Source organism: Odocoileus virginianus, chromosome 21 (assembly GCF_023699985.2).
Source record: "Odocoileus virginianus isolate 20LAN1187 ecotype Illinois chromosome 21, Ovbor_1.2, whole genome shotgun sequence".
NCBI classification, from domain to species: Eukaryota; Metazoa; Chordata; class Mammalia; order Artiodactyla; family Cervidae; genus Odocoileus; species Odocoileus virginianus.
In genome coordinates this window covers 6,814,989-6,833,710 of record NC_069694.1, presented here as the reverse complement: position 1 = coordinate 6,833,710, position 18,722 = coordinate 6,814,989, and the positions used below count along the sequence as shown (strand labels likewise).

The following is an 18,722-nucleotide window of genomic DNA, read 5'->3' as shown; positions in this document are numbered from 1 at the left end:
TCGCTTGTCCATCTTGCTCTCCCTTTAGCTCTAAATTCAATATACTCTTCATGTCAACCAAGTATTGCCAGTTGAATGTCTCACAGACTTTCAAACTCACTGTGCCCCAAAATAAGCTCATTATCTACACTATCATCTAAGTCTACTCCTCCTCCTCTGTTTTATGGCATTTATCTGTATCGTCATTAATTCTACCATCTAGGCTAGAAATCAGGCAGTCATTCTGGATAACATCAAACCAATCACTCATCCTGTTGATTCTACCTGCTAAATGGCCTTCAAATCTGTCCTCCTCTCTCTACGCCCTGGCAATTGCCTTATTTCAGGTCTTTGTCATCTTTGCCTGGACTGTTGCAGTAGCACTTTAATTGGGCCTCCTGTTTATTTTCCTTCTATTCATTCTTCCTCACTGCTGCCAAACTAATCTTGTGACTCTTGCACCTAAAACTTTCAAATGGCTAACTAAATACCTACAAGTTGAATAAAGTCCAACTTCCTTAATATGATACAGCAGAGATTAAAAATGTTTTTTTTTCTTTTCCACTGCTCTAGTAATAGATGTTCTTTTGTTCACCCCAGGAGTATAAATTATCTTCTTGGCATGGAAAGTAACCACCTTACTATCTCTTACAAGAGAGTTGTGAGAGTCTGAGACCCTCTGGGTCTTTAGAGACCTTTAGTGTTTGATGGTTAGAAAAGAAACAAGCAGACTGACTTCCTATCCTGGGCATGTGATTCAGAGTGAGCTAGACATGTACCCCCATCTGAGACCTTGATTCTTAAAGTTTATCTGGAAGAATGAATACTAAATACCAATAGCCAAGAAAAATATGCAAAAGGAGACTGGAGAGTGCTTACCTGAGAAGATATTGAAGGCAAATAAAATTGGGATTAGGTTAGGAACAAACAAACAAAATCAGTAGAAATGAGCTGAGAATCCAGAAATGTATCCCAATGTGTGTGACTATAATATATGATAAGAAGGGTAGTTCAAATCAGTGGGGAAAGTCTATCCATTAAAAAACGGGGCGGGGGAGGCTTTGTCTTAATATTAACTCAAAATTGCTTAAAGACTTAAGTGTAAAAAAATCAAAACATATAAATTCTGTAAGAAAATCTGGAAGGACATAGAAATTCTGTAAGAAAATGGTGAAACAGGGTGTCGCCCACTCATATCTGTGCTCAGCAACAATAATTGGACAGCTTTTCACAGATGAAGGTGCCTTTGTGGGAGCACTGTGGGACCCAGACAGGAGACTATGAGACCCTGGTGGAGCTCGAGGCTGAGGAGAGCCGTCTGAGAAGGCAGGCACGTATCCAGCTGGCAGATCCACCAACTGTGGATCTGTGGTCTTAGTTATAGACGTGGAAACAGCCTGTGGGCTCAGCCACAGCCCCACGTGGCCTTGACCCTGACACCAGCGCCATCTGACAAGGGCCTTGGCCAGAGACATGGCCATCTGTGTCCCTGTAGGTAGGCTTGCCCACCTGAGCTGGACTACAGATGCTGGAATGGCCTGTGTCTGGGTGACAGCTCCTCTCAGCCGTGGCCAGGAATACTCCTGTTGGCTCAGGGGCCCGAAGGAGACACGCCCCTCTGTGTCTCCTGAGGCCTCCTGACCTCAGTCCCACCATGATCCTGAAGCAGCCCTATGACTTGGTTCCAGCCCCTTTCAGCTGCCATCAGTCAGAAGCAGTCCTGTCCACCCAGGGACCCAGTGGGAGACACGCTTCTCCACGTCCCCAAAGGCAGGCCCACCAACCTTGATCCAACTGCGATTCTAAAGCAGCCCTGTGACTTGATCAGCTCCTCTCAGCTGTGGTCTGGGACTGACCCTGTCCTACCAGGGACTTTACACCTCAAGGAACTAGAAAAAGAGAAGAAATGAAGCCCAAAGTTAGCAGGAGGAAGGCAGTAACAGAGATTAGAGCAGAAATAAGTGAAATAGAGATAAGAAAAATAATAATAAAGGTCAATAAGACTCAGGGTTGGCTTTTTGAAAAGATAAACAAAATTGACAGACTTTTAATTTTTACATTAATTAAGAAAAAAAGGTCAAAGGACTTAAATAAATAAAATCATAGATGAAGGAAGAGACATTACAACTGATGCCACAGAAATACAAAGAATCATGAGCCAACTGTAAACAATTATATGCCAACAAATGAAACAGTCTAGAAGAAATAGAAAAATATCCTAGAAACATACAACCTACCAAGTCTGAATCCTGAAAAAATAATCTGAAATGACTAATAACAAGTAAAGGGGATTTGATTTTCAGATAATCAAGATACTTCCAACTAAGAAAGCCCATGGGAACAGATGACTGACTTCACTGCTGAATTTTACCAAACATTTACAGAATTAATACCAATTCTCTTCAAATTCTTCCCCAAAATTGAAGAGGCGGGAACACTTCCAAACTCATTTTATGAGACCAGCATTACTTTCAAACCAAAGCCAGGTAAGGACCCTACAAGACAATAAAATTATAGGCGAATATCCCTGATGAACATGAATGCAAAAATCCTCAACAAAATACTGGCAAACTCCAGTCAGCCATGTGTTAAAAGGATCATGCACTATGATCAGGTGAGATTTATTCCTGGGATACAAATCAATAAACATGGTACACCACCTTAACGAGAATGAAGGATTAAAATCTTCACCTTAAGTGTTCTAGTCACACATATGAGAAAAATAGTAACTATGTAACACTTGTTAATTAACGAAATTGGTAATCACTTTACAATGTGTGCATATATTAAATTATCACCTGGTACACGTTTGAAAAATCACATTGTACTACCTAAATACATATAATTTTCATTTTTAAACTATACTCTAATAAAACTGGGAAAAAAAGAAAATTTAGGGGGCTACATGTAAATGGCAAAGGTTTTATTCTTAATTGGAGGTATAATTGATACGAGTTTCCCAGGTGGCTCAGTGGTAAAGCCACCTTAACTTAATGACATTGCAAAGACCCTCCATCCAAGTAAAGTCACACTCATGGGTATGGGGACTTCGACTTTAACACTTTTTTTGAGGACACAATTCAACCTATAATAGTCATGTAGTCAATACTTGATAGAATAATGCTTTAATTTAATTGAAGTCACGGGTTCTTCATATTAAAAGAAATTGTCATAGAACAAGCAATAAAGTTCTAGTGATCTAAGGGAAAATGTAGTAAAAGCAAAATGCGTGCTGATTTGTAGCCAGTAATTCATGCCAATGGAGAGGGTGAAGTAATTAAAATAAGTAGATGTGAGAAAAGTAAGGATGGAGATTATTAAAGATCTTTTTCTTTTGTACAGGTTTTCTTTCCAGGTCACAGAAATCCAAATATAATAAAATTTCTCTTTACAGAGAATGTACCTTATTCGTATTTAGAAGTAAATGACTCACTACAGATTGAAAGTGCAAGGATTAAAACTAGAACACACATTCTCAAATCGGGGATGGCGCACTGTCTCCAGGGGATGTTGCAGAATGGAGAAGTGCCTTTGATTCAAAAAAGATAATTCCATACAGTTATTGTTTTCATTTATCAAACCATAGGAAACAAAACTAAGTCTTGACTGGTAGGGATACAAGGAATTTAGAAAGATTTTGAAAAAAAAAAAAAGATTTTGAAGGGGGTCTGAGTTAACTTTGTAAAAAGTTGAGAAACCTCTGGCAAGAATAATTCAGAAAATCATAAACTACAAAAGAGTTCAGCATCTTCATGGAGACAATGAAAGTCTGGTTCTTCTTTGAGTCTGAGGGCAACAACATTTTGACAAACTCTGGCTATGAGGTCTCCTTTCTGGCTATAACCAAAGAAAAGTCTTCTTTGCCCTGTGTCTGGCCTTCAGACTGTCACTGGACTCTGATTTCTTTAGTCATTTATCGATTGATAACTCCACTTGCAGTGAACTTTCCAGATCTTGGAGATTTGAATCAGGGCTCCTCCCCAGTCCTTGAGAATCTTGGGCTGAGATAAAATGAATTCCAGGCCAAAGTTGATGCTATGTTCCTTATTTTCTTGTTAATTTAATAATAACTGTAGTAGCAATTAAACAGTTGCAAGGGCCTCAATGTAGCCCAAATGAGTCCCTGTAATCCAGAAAACCTACCTATAGATAGAGATTTGTCTTGTTCTGCACCAGTCACGTTGAATTCTTAATGGTTGATACTGGGAAAAATTATTTAAGCCTCTCTGAGCCTTCATATGTTATTTAGCTGTAGAATTACGTGTAGCAATTGAGATTCTCACATCAGATAACTGGACCAATGTTCAGAGACTAGCTGCTGGGCAGAGAGCTGGCCGATAGCTAGGTGTCTTTGTCCCTGGGAGTGGACTCCAGGCATCCCAGTCCCTGCCGCATGCTGGGCACCGCTGTAGGGTCAAAACTACAGAACTCAAGATTCTCTCTTTCTTCAGGGAGACTAGTCTTACCATTGATTCAACTCTTACTAGAGAATTAGGCAGTACCTTACACTGTTTTTAAAAATGTTCTGCAAATGGAACAAATAGTATAAAATTTTTTGCAATGAGAAATAAAAAGAAGAATAGCTTTCCTTACTTTTATCAGGGAGCAAAATCTTTCCCAGAAGCCCCGGCAGTGTTCTTTGTATTACATCTCATTGGCCCAAACTTGGTTACATGCACGCCCCTAGACCAATCACTGACAGAGCTTAGACCACACCTTTGCAATAACTGGTTTTAAAACAATCAGATTTTTTTTCCCCTGGGCTGGCAGAGGTGGTGGGGGGTGTTGGTCCACTTTTACCTCACCACGTTGTTGCCCTCCCAATACTGAACAACAGCAGGGTTTGTTGCCAAGGAAGATTTTGGTTGGTACTCAACAGTGTGGACCGTAACGACATTGGGGAAAAAATAGAAAATAGGGCACCAGTTAATCCAGGTACCTGCATACCATTCTTTATGTAATAAGGACAAATTAAAATTTGTCCCTATCTTGTCAACATAGACAGCCGTCTTGAATGAGAAACATAAACTCTTATCTGGGTCCTTACATGTTGCAAGCGGCCCAACTAAACACCCTACCAATTCTGAAACTAGTTGATAGAAATACAAAGTTGGCTCCTACAGTCAGTTAAAATTCTGAAGCTTAAACCCTTTACTAATTTTTCTCAAAATTTACCTGGCTTGATAAATTGAAAAAAAAAACTTTAAAAATGAAGTAAATATTATACCAACATGAAAATCAGAAAAGAAAAAAGAACTGAACATAAACATTGAATAAGACTTCAAAACTACATTCATTAAGTCATCCCTAATGACTGTGAATGGCCAAATACTACCAAGTTATCAGTGACAGAGAGCTTCCTGGTGGCTAAGTGGCAAAGAATCCGCCTGCAATGCAGGAGACGCGGGTTCAATCTCTGGATTGGGAGGCTCCCCTGGGGAAGGACATGGGCAACCCACTTCAGTATTCTTGCCTGGAGAATTCCACGGACAGGAGAGCCTGGCAGGCTACAGTCCATGGGGTCACAGAGTTGGACATGACTGAAGGACCGAGCAGCATGAATGACAAAAATAATATAAAATGAAAGACACTGCCACAGAGGTTAGAATGTTAGGTTCTATTCAATGCAGGGGATTCAGTCTCTTCTTTAACATAAAGATACATGTGCCAGATATGTATAATTCTATTAATAGAAAATCTGTTTCACCTGTCTCCACTAAAATGAATGACAAATATTTACTAAACACTGCTTTGAAGAGGTCCTCAATTTTTACCCTCTCTAGCGCACCCAGTGAGACAGTGGGTATAAAAGGGCTTTGGCATTCAGCAAGCTGGTTGGGAACACATGTTGCTTACTTCCGCTTCTGTGAACTTGAGCAGGTCCTTAATCTTGCCATGTGTGCATACTAAGTTGCTTCAGTCGTGTCTGACTCTGTGCGACCCCATGGACTGTAGCCCACCAGGCTCCTCTGTCCATGGGATTCTCCAGGCAAGAATACTGGAGTGGGTTGCCATTTCCTCTCCAGGGGATCTTCCCGACCCAGGGATCTCTTATGCCTCCTGCATTGGCAGGCAGGTTCTTTACCACTAGCACCACCTGGGAAGCCTTAAGTCTCGTTGACTCTCAAATCCTGAGTTGTAAAATGGGAACAGCCGCTCTCAGAGTTGCTGTTCTTGTCAAGTGCCTGATAAAGTCTAGCAGATACAGTCACTTTTAACTTCTTATTAGAGACAGGGTTTTCAGTATGTGGTCCCCAGACCAGCAGCATAGCATATTTAGGAATGAGCTAGAAATGTAAATTCTGAGGTTCTGTCTAAGAGCTACTGAGGCAGAAATTCTGAAGTGGGCCCAGCAGTCTGTTTAAACAGGCTCTCCTAGAATTCCAATGTGCACTCACGTTTGAGAAGCACTAGTGAAGGAAGGGCAGCAAGCCACACTGCTTGTTTGATTGCTTACTGTGTGATCTTGAGCTTACCCAGTTTCCCTCCACCTCAATTTCCTCATCTGCAAAATGAGGACTATGGTCATATCTGTCACATAATGTTGCTGTGAAGATTGAATGAGTTAATACATATGAAGCGCTTAAATAGCCCACAGGGTTAAACAGATGACAGCTGGTAAAATTAATTACTAACAGTCCTATTATAGTTCTTGTTCTGTTACGAATATTTTCAGGCCAAGGTCATTTGAGATGAGGTGACAGACCCACTGTGATGGAGTTTTGTATCCCTAAACCTTCATCCTGTTGTGGAACTTCTGCTCTACGCCCATCCACAGGGGTCTGAGGCAGTGGTCCCCAATCTTTTGGCAGCAGGGACCAGTTTCAGGGACAATGATTATTCCATGGGCAGGGTTGGGGTGGTGTTCAGGTGAGCAATGGGGAACAACGGGGAACAGCGGATGAAGCTTCACTAGCTCACAGGCTGCTGACCTCCGGCTGGGCAGCTCGGTTCCGAATAGGCCACAGACTGATGCCTGGTTGGCCAACCCTGGGAGGGAACTTGGGAATGATGGCAGTATACAGAAAATATGTCTTTTCCAAGGAATCAGTAAGTCTTACCCTGTTTAGACAACTGAGAATCATGTTTGAACTGTTAATTGCTGTGATCATGTGGGTTCAATCAAGTTGAACTGGTTCTTCTGAGTTCATTTTATTTTTTAATAATTGTATTTACTTATTTTACTCCTCACTGTGCTGGGTCTTTGTTGCCGTGTGAGGTTTTCTCTAGCTGTGGTGAGTGGGGGCCACCCTCTAGCTGCAGTGCTTGGGCTTCTCATCGCAGTGGCGTCTCTCGTCTTGGAGCCTGGGCTCTGGGGCATTTGGGCTGCAGCAGTCGCAGCTCCCAGGCTCTAGAGCACAGGCTCAATCGCTGTGGCACGTGGCTTTTAGTTGCTCTGTGGCAGGTGGGATCTTCCCAGACCAGGGATCGCATGCGTGTCTCCTACATTACTGGCAGGCAGATTCTTTACCATGAAGTGACCAGAGAGGCCCCTGGCCTTTTGAAATTTAAGAAGCAAGTTATTACTGTACATCAATTAATTACACACCAATAAAGTTATTAAAATATTCTGAGGGAAAAAAAGAAGTAGTTCATAGAAGAACAAATACTGTATGACTCCACTTAAATGAATACCTCTAGGTATTTTGGGGAGGACAGCATTTTGCCAAACACTGGCTATGAAGTCTCCTTTCTGGTTATAAACCAAAGAAAACTTTTCTTTGCCTTGTTTGGTTTGAAGACTGTCATTGGAGCCTAATTACTTTAGACATTTACAGGCTAATAACTCCACTTTCAGGTCTCAAGTTTAGAAGGTTGATATATAAACCCAAAGCGAGTGAATTGCCTATTTTAAGATCTAGAAGATTTGAAACAAGGCTCTTCCCCAACCCTGAGAACTGGGCTGGGTTGAAATGATTTCCAGGCCAAACATTTTTTATATCCATCATAATCTCTCCCCTGAACTTCACACCCATAGATACAGCTACCTTTTGGATGCCTAACAGGGATTTCACATTTAACATGTTCAAATATCAGAGATTCTGATATCACCCACTGCCCCCTATCCCCCCACTACAAACCTTAGTCTTTTCCCCCCATCAGTAAGCAGGAACTGTTTCCCTGGTTGTTCAAGTTAAAATCCTTGAAGTCATCCTGACTCCTGTCTTTTTTCTCCTACTCAGGATTCAACCCATCCAGTCAGCTCTAGCTATCCTCAAAATGATCAGAATGCAAGCCCTTCTAACTACCTCCACTTCTATTACCTGGGGACTTCCCAGGTGGCTCAGTAGTAAAGAATTTGCTTGCTAATGCACGAGATGCAGGAGATGTGGGTTAGATCCCTGGGTCAGGAAGATCCCCTGGAGTAAGAAATGGCAATCAACTCCAGTATTCTTGCCTGGAAAATTCCATGGACAGAGCAGTCTGGTGGGTTACAGACCATGGGGCTGCCAAGTCAGACAGGACTGAGCGACAGCATGTACACATGCCTGTCCTCCCGTCACCCGGCCCAGCCACTGTTATCTCTTGTCTGGATTGTTATGATAACCTTTAACTGGTCTTCTGGCTTCTGTGCTTGAATCTGTTCTCAGCCCAACAATGAGAACAACGCTGTTAAAATGTAAATCAGTTGCAGGGGGCTGAATTGTGCCTCCCCAAATTTATATGTTGAAGTTCTAACTCCTAGTACCTTAGAATATAACTATGCTTGGAGATAGAGTCTTAAAAGAAACGATTGCAGTGAAAACAATGCATCCAGGTGGTCCCTCATCCAATTTGACTGGTGTTCTTATGAGAAGAAGGAACTTGGACAGAGAGAGAGACACCCCTGCGATGGACATGCACAGAGGAAAGGCCAGGTGAGGACGCAGCAAGCCCAAGGAAGAGGCTTCAGGAGAAACCTAGCCTTCCCACACCTTGATCTTGGACTACCAGCCTCCAGAAAATGATGTGAGAAAACAAATTTCTGTCGCGTAAGCCACTTTGTCTCTGGTGTTTTGTTATGGCAGCCACAGCAAACTGATACATCAGTGTATACTCTCCTCTCCTCAGACCCTCCCAAGGCTTCCCACTGCATTACAAGTCAAAGCTGAAGTTCTTACAAAGACCTACAGGGCCTTTATCACCCGGCCTTCACATCCTTTCCCTTACTTTACTCCTCTTCCTCTCTCCCTTGTTCATTCTGTTCAAGCCACTCAGCCTTTCTACTGATCCTTCAAAACAGCAGTCACATTCTGTCCTCAGGGCCTTTTTACTTTCTGGCATCTCTACTGAGAAACCCATGCCCCAGATACCTGCATGACTCACTCCTTCATCTCCTTCAGTTTCTTACTCATCCCTGGCCACCCTGTCCGAAGGAGCACTCGTTCCTCCCCATCGTTAAGGCCCTTCCCTCTCTGGATTTCCTTTTCTTTTTAGTACTTATCACTATCAACATACATTTAATGTGATTTTTAAATTTCTCGCCTCCACGTTAGCATGAAATCTCCTAGAGGGTGGGTTTTGTGTTTACCTTGGTCACTGCTGAAGCTCCAGGGCCTGAACAGGTTCTTGTATGTAGTACATGCCCAATATTTATTTTTTGAATGAATAAATTATTTTTTAGTGTGATATAATTGACATATAACATGATATTAGTTTCAGGCATGCAACATAATGATTTGATATTCATATATATTGCAAAATGATCACCACAATAAGTCTAATTAACATCATCTCACGTGCTACAATTTTTTTTCATGTGATGAGAACATTTAAGATCTACTTTCTTAGCAACTTTTAAATATACAATACATATGAATAAATTATTTGACAACCAAAGAATCTTTTTTTTAAATATAAATTTATTTAGTTATAATGAGGCAGAATATTTCTTTCAAAAGCTTTTTAAGTCATTTACATTTACTCTGTCTGTTTTGTCTACTCATGTTCTCTGGCCATTTAAAAAATTATGGTCCAAAGACAATGTTTTCTCTATATAGATTTTTTTTCAATCTAAATATTTTACTTTGTATTGGAGTATAGCTGATTAACAATGTTGGAACAGCCCAAGGGGCTCAGGCATACATATACATGTATCCTCCTCCCATCTAAGCTGGCATATAACATTGTGTTTTCTACCCAGAACATTACTAACTGGTATAAGTTATACATTAAAGAGACTAAGTTTTTTGTCTGCCATATTTTATAACATATATACTTTGGTTTGTAGCTAGCCTTTTATAATTTTTTAAACAAAATAATTTATAGTTAAATCCATTGTGAGTTCTTCCTCTGAGGCAAGTTTAAAGTGGCAGCTTTTTATAATTCTGTCAGTTTCCCAGAAAATCTCTCTTTATTTCCAGCGACTCATTCATCTCAAATTCACTCACCTTGGGCAGGTGACATTAAGCTGTTTTCCTTCAAGGAGTGACTGTAAAGAGGTTTTATAGTATTGACTGCAAATGGGTTTGCCCTCATGACAGTGTAATTGTCAGCCAACGGTCATTCGATTTTAGCACGTTTTAAAGGTGTATGTATTCAGGGCCCAGTCTGACCAGACAGGCCTTGGGTATATGGCTGGTGGTCTCTTTGAGCACCTACCTGCAAGGTCATTTCATTTTTTCAGCTTCCTCTGACCCATCTTCAAATGCCAGTCACTGCAATAAGTTGCCTCCCCTACTCTGACCCCAAAGGGCTTTGTGGCCTCTGGCAAAAAGACGAGGAAATGGAGGTACAAAAATGCTTAAGTAACATGCTACAATTTAAAATACTTCCTACCAGCATGGTGCTGATTACTGTGGTTTAGTTGCTAAGTCATTTTGGACTCTGCAACCCCATTGACTATTGCCCACCAGGCTCCTCCCTCTGTGGGATTTCCCAGGCAAGAATACTGCAGTGGGTTGCCATGACCTCCTCTAGGGGATCTTCCCGACCCAGGCATCAAACCAGCCTCTCCTGCGTTAGAGGCAGATTCTTTACTGCTGAACCACTGGGGAAGCCCCATGGTGCTGATGGTGGTGGTTTAGTCACTAAGTTGTGTCTGATTCTTGCTACCCCATGGAGTGTAGCTTGCCAGGCTCCTCTGTCCATAGGATTTTCCAGGCAAGAATACTGGAATGGATTGCCATTTCCTTCTCCAGGGAATCTTCCCGACCCAGGAATCGAACCTGGGTCTCCTGCATTGCAGGCAGATTCTTTACAGACTGAGCTATGAGGGAAGCCCTATGGTGCAAGCATAAAATAGACACTAGCAGAAGTTGACCAATCAGAATACATAGGGCATGACTTCTAACCAATCAGAACAGAGGCCACTGTAAACAACCAGGATGCCCCGCCCTCACCACCAGGCAAAGGCTCTTTTCCAGTAGGGCCAGGACTTGGGCTCCAGAGTCTCTGCTCTTGAATACACGCCACTATACTAGCTCAGCACCAGACTTTCCAGCGGCGAAATCTGATTGCCGGTTTCAAGCCCTCCTGTTCTTTAGTAATCTGTTCCTCCTAAGCCTTCAGCAGCGATCTGTATCCAAGTCTGGGCATAGCACTGTCACGAAGGGAGAGGACAGAGTGAAGCTATGTGTACACTAGAACAGATATGCGTGCACCAGTGTTGGGGTGTTTGGGGTGAACCACCGCCGGAAGGAAACTTACGAGAAGCGGGGGGGGGGGGGGGGTCGGGGGGCAGGCGTTGGGACAATCCAGGAAATAGCCTGGAGCAGCCGTCCACAGTGAGGAGCATTCTCCCTTCCCCAGGATCTTGAGAAATTTTTGGAAGGAAAATACATTTTCTGCAAATATAGAAGATGTGATTTCAAAATACGATGATGCTGACTGTTATTAAAGGAACTGGTGGGTGGAAACATCGAGAATGCTTGGCATGGACATGAGGAGGACCCAGGGAAAGGTTTAAGAACATCATCTTTGGAGTCGGATAGAACTCTAGGCGTGGCACTGACATTTAGAGGTGAAGTGACCTAAATCAAACCTCCTTCCCTAAAGCTCCTGAATCGGGTGTGTGTGTGTGAGAGAGAGAGAGTTGCTCAGTCGTGTCTTACTCTTTGCAGCAGAACTCTAGCCCTCCAGGCTCCAGAATACTTGAGTGGGTTGCCAAGGGGATCTTCCCACCCAGGGATCTAACCCACCTGGGAGGCCACTCCTTAGTCTATAACATAGGTGTAATAACAGTGCCCAACCCCCAGGGCAGCTGTGAGGGTTAAAAGGGTATGTTTCCAGTGGCTGAGCACAGTGACTGGAATGTTCAGGCAATGCCAGGCATCACTGCAGAGAGCATTGACTTCATCACCTTCGTCATTACCACACTCTGAAGTCTGTTGAGTCCTTAAACACACACACACATCCACAGGAGAAAAGCCTAAGGTAGGGATGCTTGCATATTTCCACCTAATCTCCAGATGGCAGAGGAAGAGAAAGCAATGTGGTAAATCAGGAATTCGAGAGGCCAAATTTGAGAGCTGTTGAGAAAGTTGCCATGGGCAGGGTAGTGGGCTCTGAGCTCAGAAAATTCCTAAAGAGTTCATGCAAGGAAATTACCAAAAAAAAAAAAAAAAAGAGAGAGAGAGAGAGAGCTTAATTTGGCTTTAGGGAAGAAGAGAAGCCTTTGGTACAAGGGTTTGACTGGCCACAATCCAACAAGAGAGGAAGTGGTTAATGGTGGTTATAGAAGACAAGGCAGGTAATGAGAAACACTTTTTTTTTTTTTTTTAGAGTTAAGAGGGCATCTCAAACTGTCAGACTTTATCCCTTGCCTTTTCATTGCCCCTCTGGGAATATTAAGGTGGTCAGGAAGTAATGCTAGTTAATGCCATCTTTTTACACAGTGTTTCGATTCAAATATTTTCAAGGTGATTTTGGTTGGCACTGATGAGGTGAGGGCAGGTCAAGTAAGGTGAAGTGAGTTGAGGAAAATGAGGCCAGGTGAAACCAAGTGAGGTATGTATTGTCCTACCCTGTGGGAGAGAGTGGAAACTAGTATGACCTCTCTGTAAAGCAATGAGGCAGTGTATCTCAAAGTGCCTTAAAATGATCATTCGTTTGAGCGAAAACTTCGGAGTAGTATTCTACAGAAATGATCAGAAATTTTGCCAAGGAAGGCCATTGTGTTGTTTATGTGAGTAGCAAAAAGCTAATACAACAAAAACTATGAAGAAACATAAAAATCTGAGCAGTGGTTATATCTGGGTATTTTGATTATGAAAAACTGTTGTTCCAGTTTACTTTTAAGATTGTCCTAAATTTTTCCAATACGTTGCTTGTAAGAAAAATAAACTCATTACACAAAAATCCACTTCCTGCTTTCAGTTCCTCCTCTGCCTCCCTCCCTCTGCAAACTCAGGACCGAGTTATTCTGGTAATATCAGGCACAGAATGACACATTGGGGATTCTGTCCTTGATCCTCTCTCTTTTGTTGATTTTGCTGTGGACTGGGGTTGTATGGCCTTTCTCCACTGTGGATGGACCCCTGCGGGATATGTTCTCAGTGTCACTGATCCACAAAAACTCTGCCACATTGCTTCTCATCAAAGCCAAACCGGGCAGGGCAACTTGCCAGTGGCATGCTCAGGTTTCATTCAGCATATGCTGCTTAGAGTTCATCTTGTTTCAGAGGAACTGGGAAGGGCTAGGGAAGAGGGAAGGAGAGAGAATAGTTTTCCTATTCACTAATATTTCTCTTTAGGAGATTAAAAGTCATACCTGGTGTCCTTGGCTGGATATATCTTGGCTGTTGATAACCTGCTTTTTGAGTCTCCGAGATCAAGGAAGATCAAGAAGAAGACAGCATGGTTGAGCCGACCATGTGCAGAGAAGAGGCTCTTTCACTAATTCATTCATCCATTTGCAACTATTTGTTGAATTCCCCTTCTGGGTCAAGCACTGTTCTAGGTTCTAAGAATATAGCTGTGAACAAACTAGGAAAAAATCTCTGCCTTGATGGAGCTTCTGTTCTAGTTGGGGTGAGAGTCAGTGACAGTCAACAGTGCAATGAAGAAAAATTCAGCAGGGTAGAGCAGGATGGGGGATGTGTGTTTCTCACCTGTGTTCAGTGGCCAGCTGCTGAATAGCAAAACTGGCGTCAAATTAGATTTCTTCAGGGTTGGAAATTTATGAGGAAAGAGATGTGGGGCGGGGGGGGGGGGAGACGGGACAAAGGAAGCTGAAGATGTATGTTTGGGAACGATGACAGTTTTCTACTGTAGAATATGATCTGGGAAAGTCGGAAGGTCAGAAGAGGAGGTCAAGGGATAGGACTACTCAGATAGGTCCGGGGGGGATCTAAGAAATGTTGGAGTGAGAGTCAAGACAGAGTGAACTGGGAAAAATGAAAGTGGGCAGTGGTTGAGATGCTTAACATTAACACTGTGAGTGGATTGTTAGACAGAGTCTAAGGCAGGACCACGGCAGTGGCCGAGGTAGGATGGAGGACAAAGTTATTGAAGGAGAGGAGGAAACAGTGACAATGAATAGAGGGCTTGATTTGGAGTCGGGAATCCTGAGTCTGAGTCACAGCTCAGTTACTGCCTAGCTGTGATCTTGAAAAAGTCACTCTACCATTCTCAGCCTTTATTTCCCTGACTGTAAAATTCCACTTCAGTGAGCAATGTGAAGTTTTAAATGGTTTTAATATATGTGACAGTATTTCAAAACCAGGAAAATGCTTTCTGTATGTTAGGGATTGTATCCACTTGCCGACTGATGCAAGATAACTTTTCCATAGTTAGTGAACCAAAACAAGAATCAATAGAACTCCAGACTTTCTGTTTCTGGGACACTGAAAAATCTGCGTGAGTATCAAAGGAAAATAATAAATCAGTCAAATGGATGACTCGTTGGGACTGTCCTGTTGACAGTCTTTCCAGTTCTTTTTCTGTGATGAATAGTTCTAGATGTATGGTGTCTAATGACTTAAAATCTTTTTGCAGGTGAGAGGCGTGGCTTTTAGGGCAGGGAGTAGGCACAAGAACTAGGAGGAGAAAGGTGGTTAAGTAATTCAACCTTTCAGTCAAAGAATAATTGCAATAAGCTGCTTTGTTCAGTTGTTTTAAAGGAATTTGATTTATCCTCAAATACAACCATTAGGATGGGCTTCCCAAGTGGCTCAGTGGTAAAGAATCCGCCTGAAATGCAGGAGCCACAGGAGACAAGGGTTTGATCCCTGGGCTGGGAAGATGCCCTGAAGGGGAGCATAGCTAACCCACTCCAGTATTCTTGCCTCAGAATCCCATGGACAGAGGAGCCTGGCAGGCTATGGTTCATAGGGTCACAAAGAGTCAGACACAACTGCAGTGATTTCAGCACACACACACACACACAACCATTAGGACAACAGAGATGGAAAAGACAGAAACACTGGAAGAAGGAAGTGCTTACTTTGGAAGGTGTTGCTGGGAAGAGCCATTTAGCACACCTGCTAAAGAAGGCCCTGTGATAGAGGGATGCAGAATCATGAGTATTTTAATATTTGTAAGCACCATGTTCTTTCATTTTCTTTACTTCCTTCGACTTGTTGTTCAGTCACTAAGTTGTGTCCGAGTCTTTGTGATCCCACGAACTGCAGCACAGCAAGGCTTCCCTGTCCTTCACTATCTCCCAGAATCTGCTCAAATTCGTGTTCATTGATTCGGTAATGCCATCCAGCTATCTCATCCTCTATCGCCCCCTTCTCCTCTTGCCCTCAGTCTTTCCCAGTGTCAGTCTTTTACAGTTAGTTGGCTCTTCACATCAGGTGGCCAAAGTATTGGAGCTTCAGCTTCAGCACTAGTCCTTCCAATGAATAATCAGGGTTTATTTCCTTTAGGATTGACTGGTTTGATTTCCTTGCTGTCCAAGGACTTTGACTTAACCTCAGCTCTAATAATGCAAACCTTGCTTGTGCCCTCATGACCAGCCTCTAAACTTCTACTCCCCATTTTAAGAATAGGTGCCTGGGACTTCCCTAGTGGCCTGGTGGTTAAAAGTCCACCTTGCAATGCACAGGACTCAGGTTCCAGGTAGAACCCAAGGACCATCTGAGCCAATTCCTTAAAGTAGCCCTCCTCTAAAGAATCACTGCAAGTTCAGTTTCCCAGGTCTTAGGAGAATATGAAGGACTTCCCAGGGGGCACCAGTGGTAAAGAATCTGCCTGCCAAGCAGGAGATGCAAGAGATGTGGGTTAGATCCTGGGTTTGGGACGACCCCCTAGAGAAGTAAATGGCAACCCACTCCAGTATTCTTGCCTGGAAAATCCCGTGGACAGAGGAGCCTGGTGGGCTACAGTCCATGGGGTCACAAAAGAGTCAGGCATGACCTAGCGACTAAACAACAACAACAAAGGAAGATAAGAAGAAATAGAATCTGAGAAGTGGGAAGAAATCACAGAAGACTCAGCACAAGAAGCTAAGCTAATTTACATACTAAAGAGCTAGCAGAGAGAGGAAAGGTGGAAGGAGGAAGGAAAAATATAGGCTGAGTATTGGGGAGAATTTGGATTTGGGAAATTTGCTAAGGCTTATGAACTGGATTTCTGTTGATATTCTTTGAGAGATATGAATAAAGATTGAAATTGAGTCTCTATTAATTTTGAGTACAGTAATATGCTTCCTTATCTGTGACTATGTAGAGACTTGGTCACACTGGCACATGGCTTTTATTAGGGTTTGTTTTCGTTCATTTGCCAAGTCATGTTTGACTCTTTGCGACCCCATGGACTGCAGCAGGCCAGGCTCCCCTGTCCTTCACTGTCTCCCCGAGTTTGCTCAAATTCATGCCCATTGAGTCAGTGATGCTGTCTAACCATCTCATAGCATCGCTGTTGTATTTAAGTAAAATAAAATGTTTAGCATGCTACCTGCCCACCCCAACAAATTAGGTTTAGACTTGATTGCTTTTTATGTTAGGGAAACTTGACGATTTCTTTCACACTTCTGTTTCTCATATCCAAATACTAGTGTTAGTACTATAGACACTTTAAAAAGCTATCCAGGAAGTTTTAGGCAGTGTTGGAAAATTCTTACATACTTGTTTTCATCCATCTAAAGAATTGATTTCTTACAAATCCCCTCTTCTTTGGCTCTGGAAAAGTCCTTCCTTCTGACTAAATTGATTTTTTGTTTCGTTTTTAAAAAGATAGAATAAGTATTCAACTTATTGTTCAAGAACTTATTGTTCAAGTATAAACAACACCGGCTTTAATCTCTCTTCGTGTATGCATGTTGTTGTTGTTTAGGCCCTAAGTCGTGTCCGACTCTTTGTGAGCCCACGGACTAGTCTGCCAGGCTCCTCTGCCCATGAGATTTCCCAGGCAAGAAGACTGGACTCTCCTCCTCCAGGGGATCTTCCTGACCCAGGGATTGAACCTGAGTTTCCTGCTTGGCAGGTGGATTCTTTACCACTGAGCTACCTGGGAAACCCCAGTGTATGTATGTGTCTATGTATATACTCAAAAAACAAACAAAAAACCCAACCACTAGCAAGGTACATCAGAAATTAATAGAAATTATCTATAAGGGGAAAATTATCTGTAAGGCGAAGAAGGGATGGGAATAAGAGGCAAGGATGGAAGTGAGTATTATAAAAATAAAATTTAAGAGAAGAGCACTAGATCTAAAGTCAGAGAGACTTGAGTTCCAATTCCAATCCTGCAACTAACTACCCTGAGAGTCCCTTGGACCGCAAGGAGATCCAACCAGTCCATCCTGAAGGAGATCAGTCCTGGGTGTTCACTGGAAGGACTGATGTTGAAGCTGAAACTCCAATACTTTGGCCACCTGATGAGAAGAGCTGACTCATTGGAAAAGACCCTGATGCTGGGAAAGATTGAGGGCAGGAGGAGAAGGGGACAACAGAGGATGAGATGGTTGGATGACATCACCAATTCAATGGACATGGGTTTGGGTAGACTCTGGGAGTTGGTGATGGACAGGGAGGCCTGGTGTGCTGCGCGGTTCATGGGGTCACAGAGTCAGACACGACTGAGCGACTGAACTCAACTAACTACCGACTGACCTTTGAAAATTAATCTCTCTTGGCTTCAGTCCTATTAATAAAATGCAAGGGGTTGCTGGGAATATAAAGTAAGATAAGCGCAATGGAATACTTAGTCCAGTGCCTTGTAAATAATAAATGATTGGTAAATGTTAGCTATAGTTAATAACATCTTGGCTCAGCATGAAAGGTCCAAAATTATGTGAATCTTGTAAGATTCTTAAGCTTTGTGACTACCTCTTTGTTTGTTGGTTGGTTTTTGTCTCCCTGTTTGTTTGTCCTACATTCTTAGGAGGAAAATCCTTGAGAGAATAGGTTTATATTTGTCTTTGAGGACAGCAGGAATGCGATGTTCTTACTCTGTAGCCATTTTGGGGTGGGATGAAAGAGTGATAAGAACTCTAAGGGATAGAGAGAGTGAAAGCAGCTTTAGAGAGGAAATAGAAACAGGTTAACATTTCGGGGCTTATTGCAAAGAAAGAAGAGGGAGTTGGGAGTCTGGACTAGAGGATGGTAGCCTGGTAGAAGATCGGAGGGTATTTCCATATCCACTATGGATTTCTTCCTTCTTCCTCTTTTATTTTAAAGTTTTCTCCCTTCCTCCTGTTCTAGCATGGAAAGCTAGGAGAGAGCATGGCTATGGATCTTTCTCAGCGTGGCTTAAAAATCCTAGGGGTTGTTTTCTTTGTTACCATCAGGAAATAGCTCTTGACTCCCTCTGTCCGGCAATCAATGCTTCATTGTTTATGAAGCTGAGGAAGTCCTTGGTGCAGATTGTATAATCCA

The 18,722-nt window shown here is 42.5% G+C and overlaps 1 long non-coding RNA gene across 1 annotated transcript in view; it reads right to left on the bottom strand.

Annotated features, from left to right (window-relative positions):
- The window catches only part of LOC139030197 (uncharacterized), a 61,636-nt gene that overhangs the window by 31,254 nt on the left and 11,660 nt on the right, over positions 1 to 18,722 (bottom strand). The gene's annotated exons all lie outside the window — the stretch shown is intronic.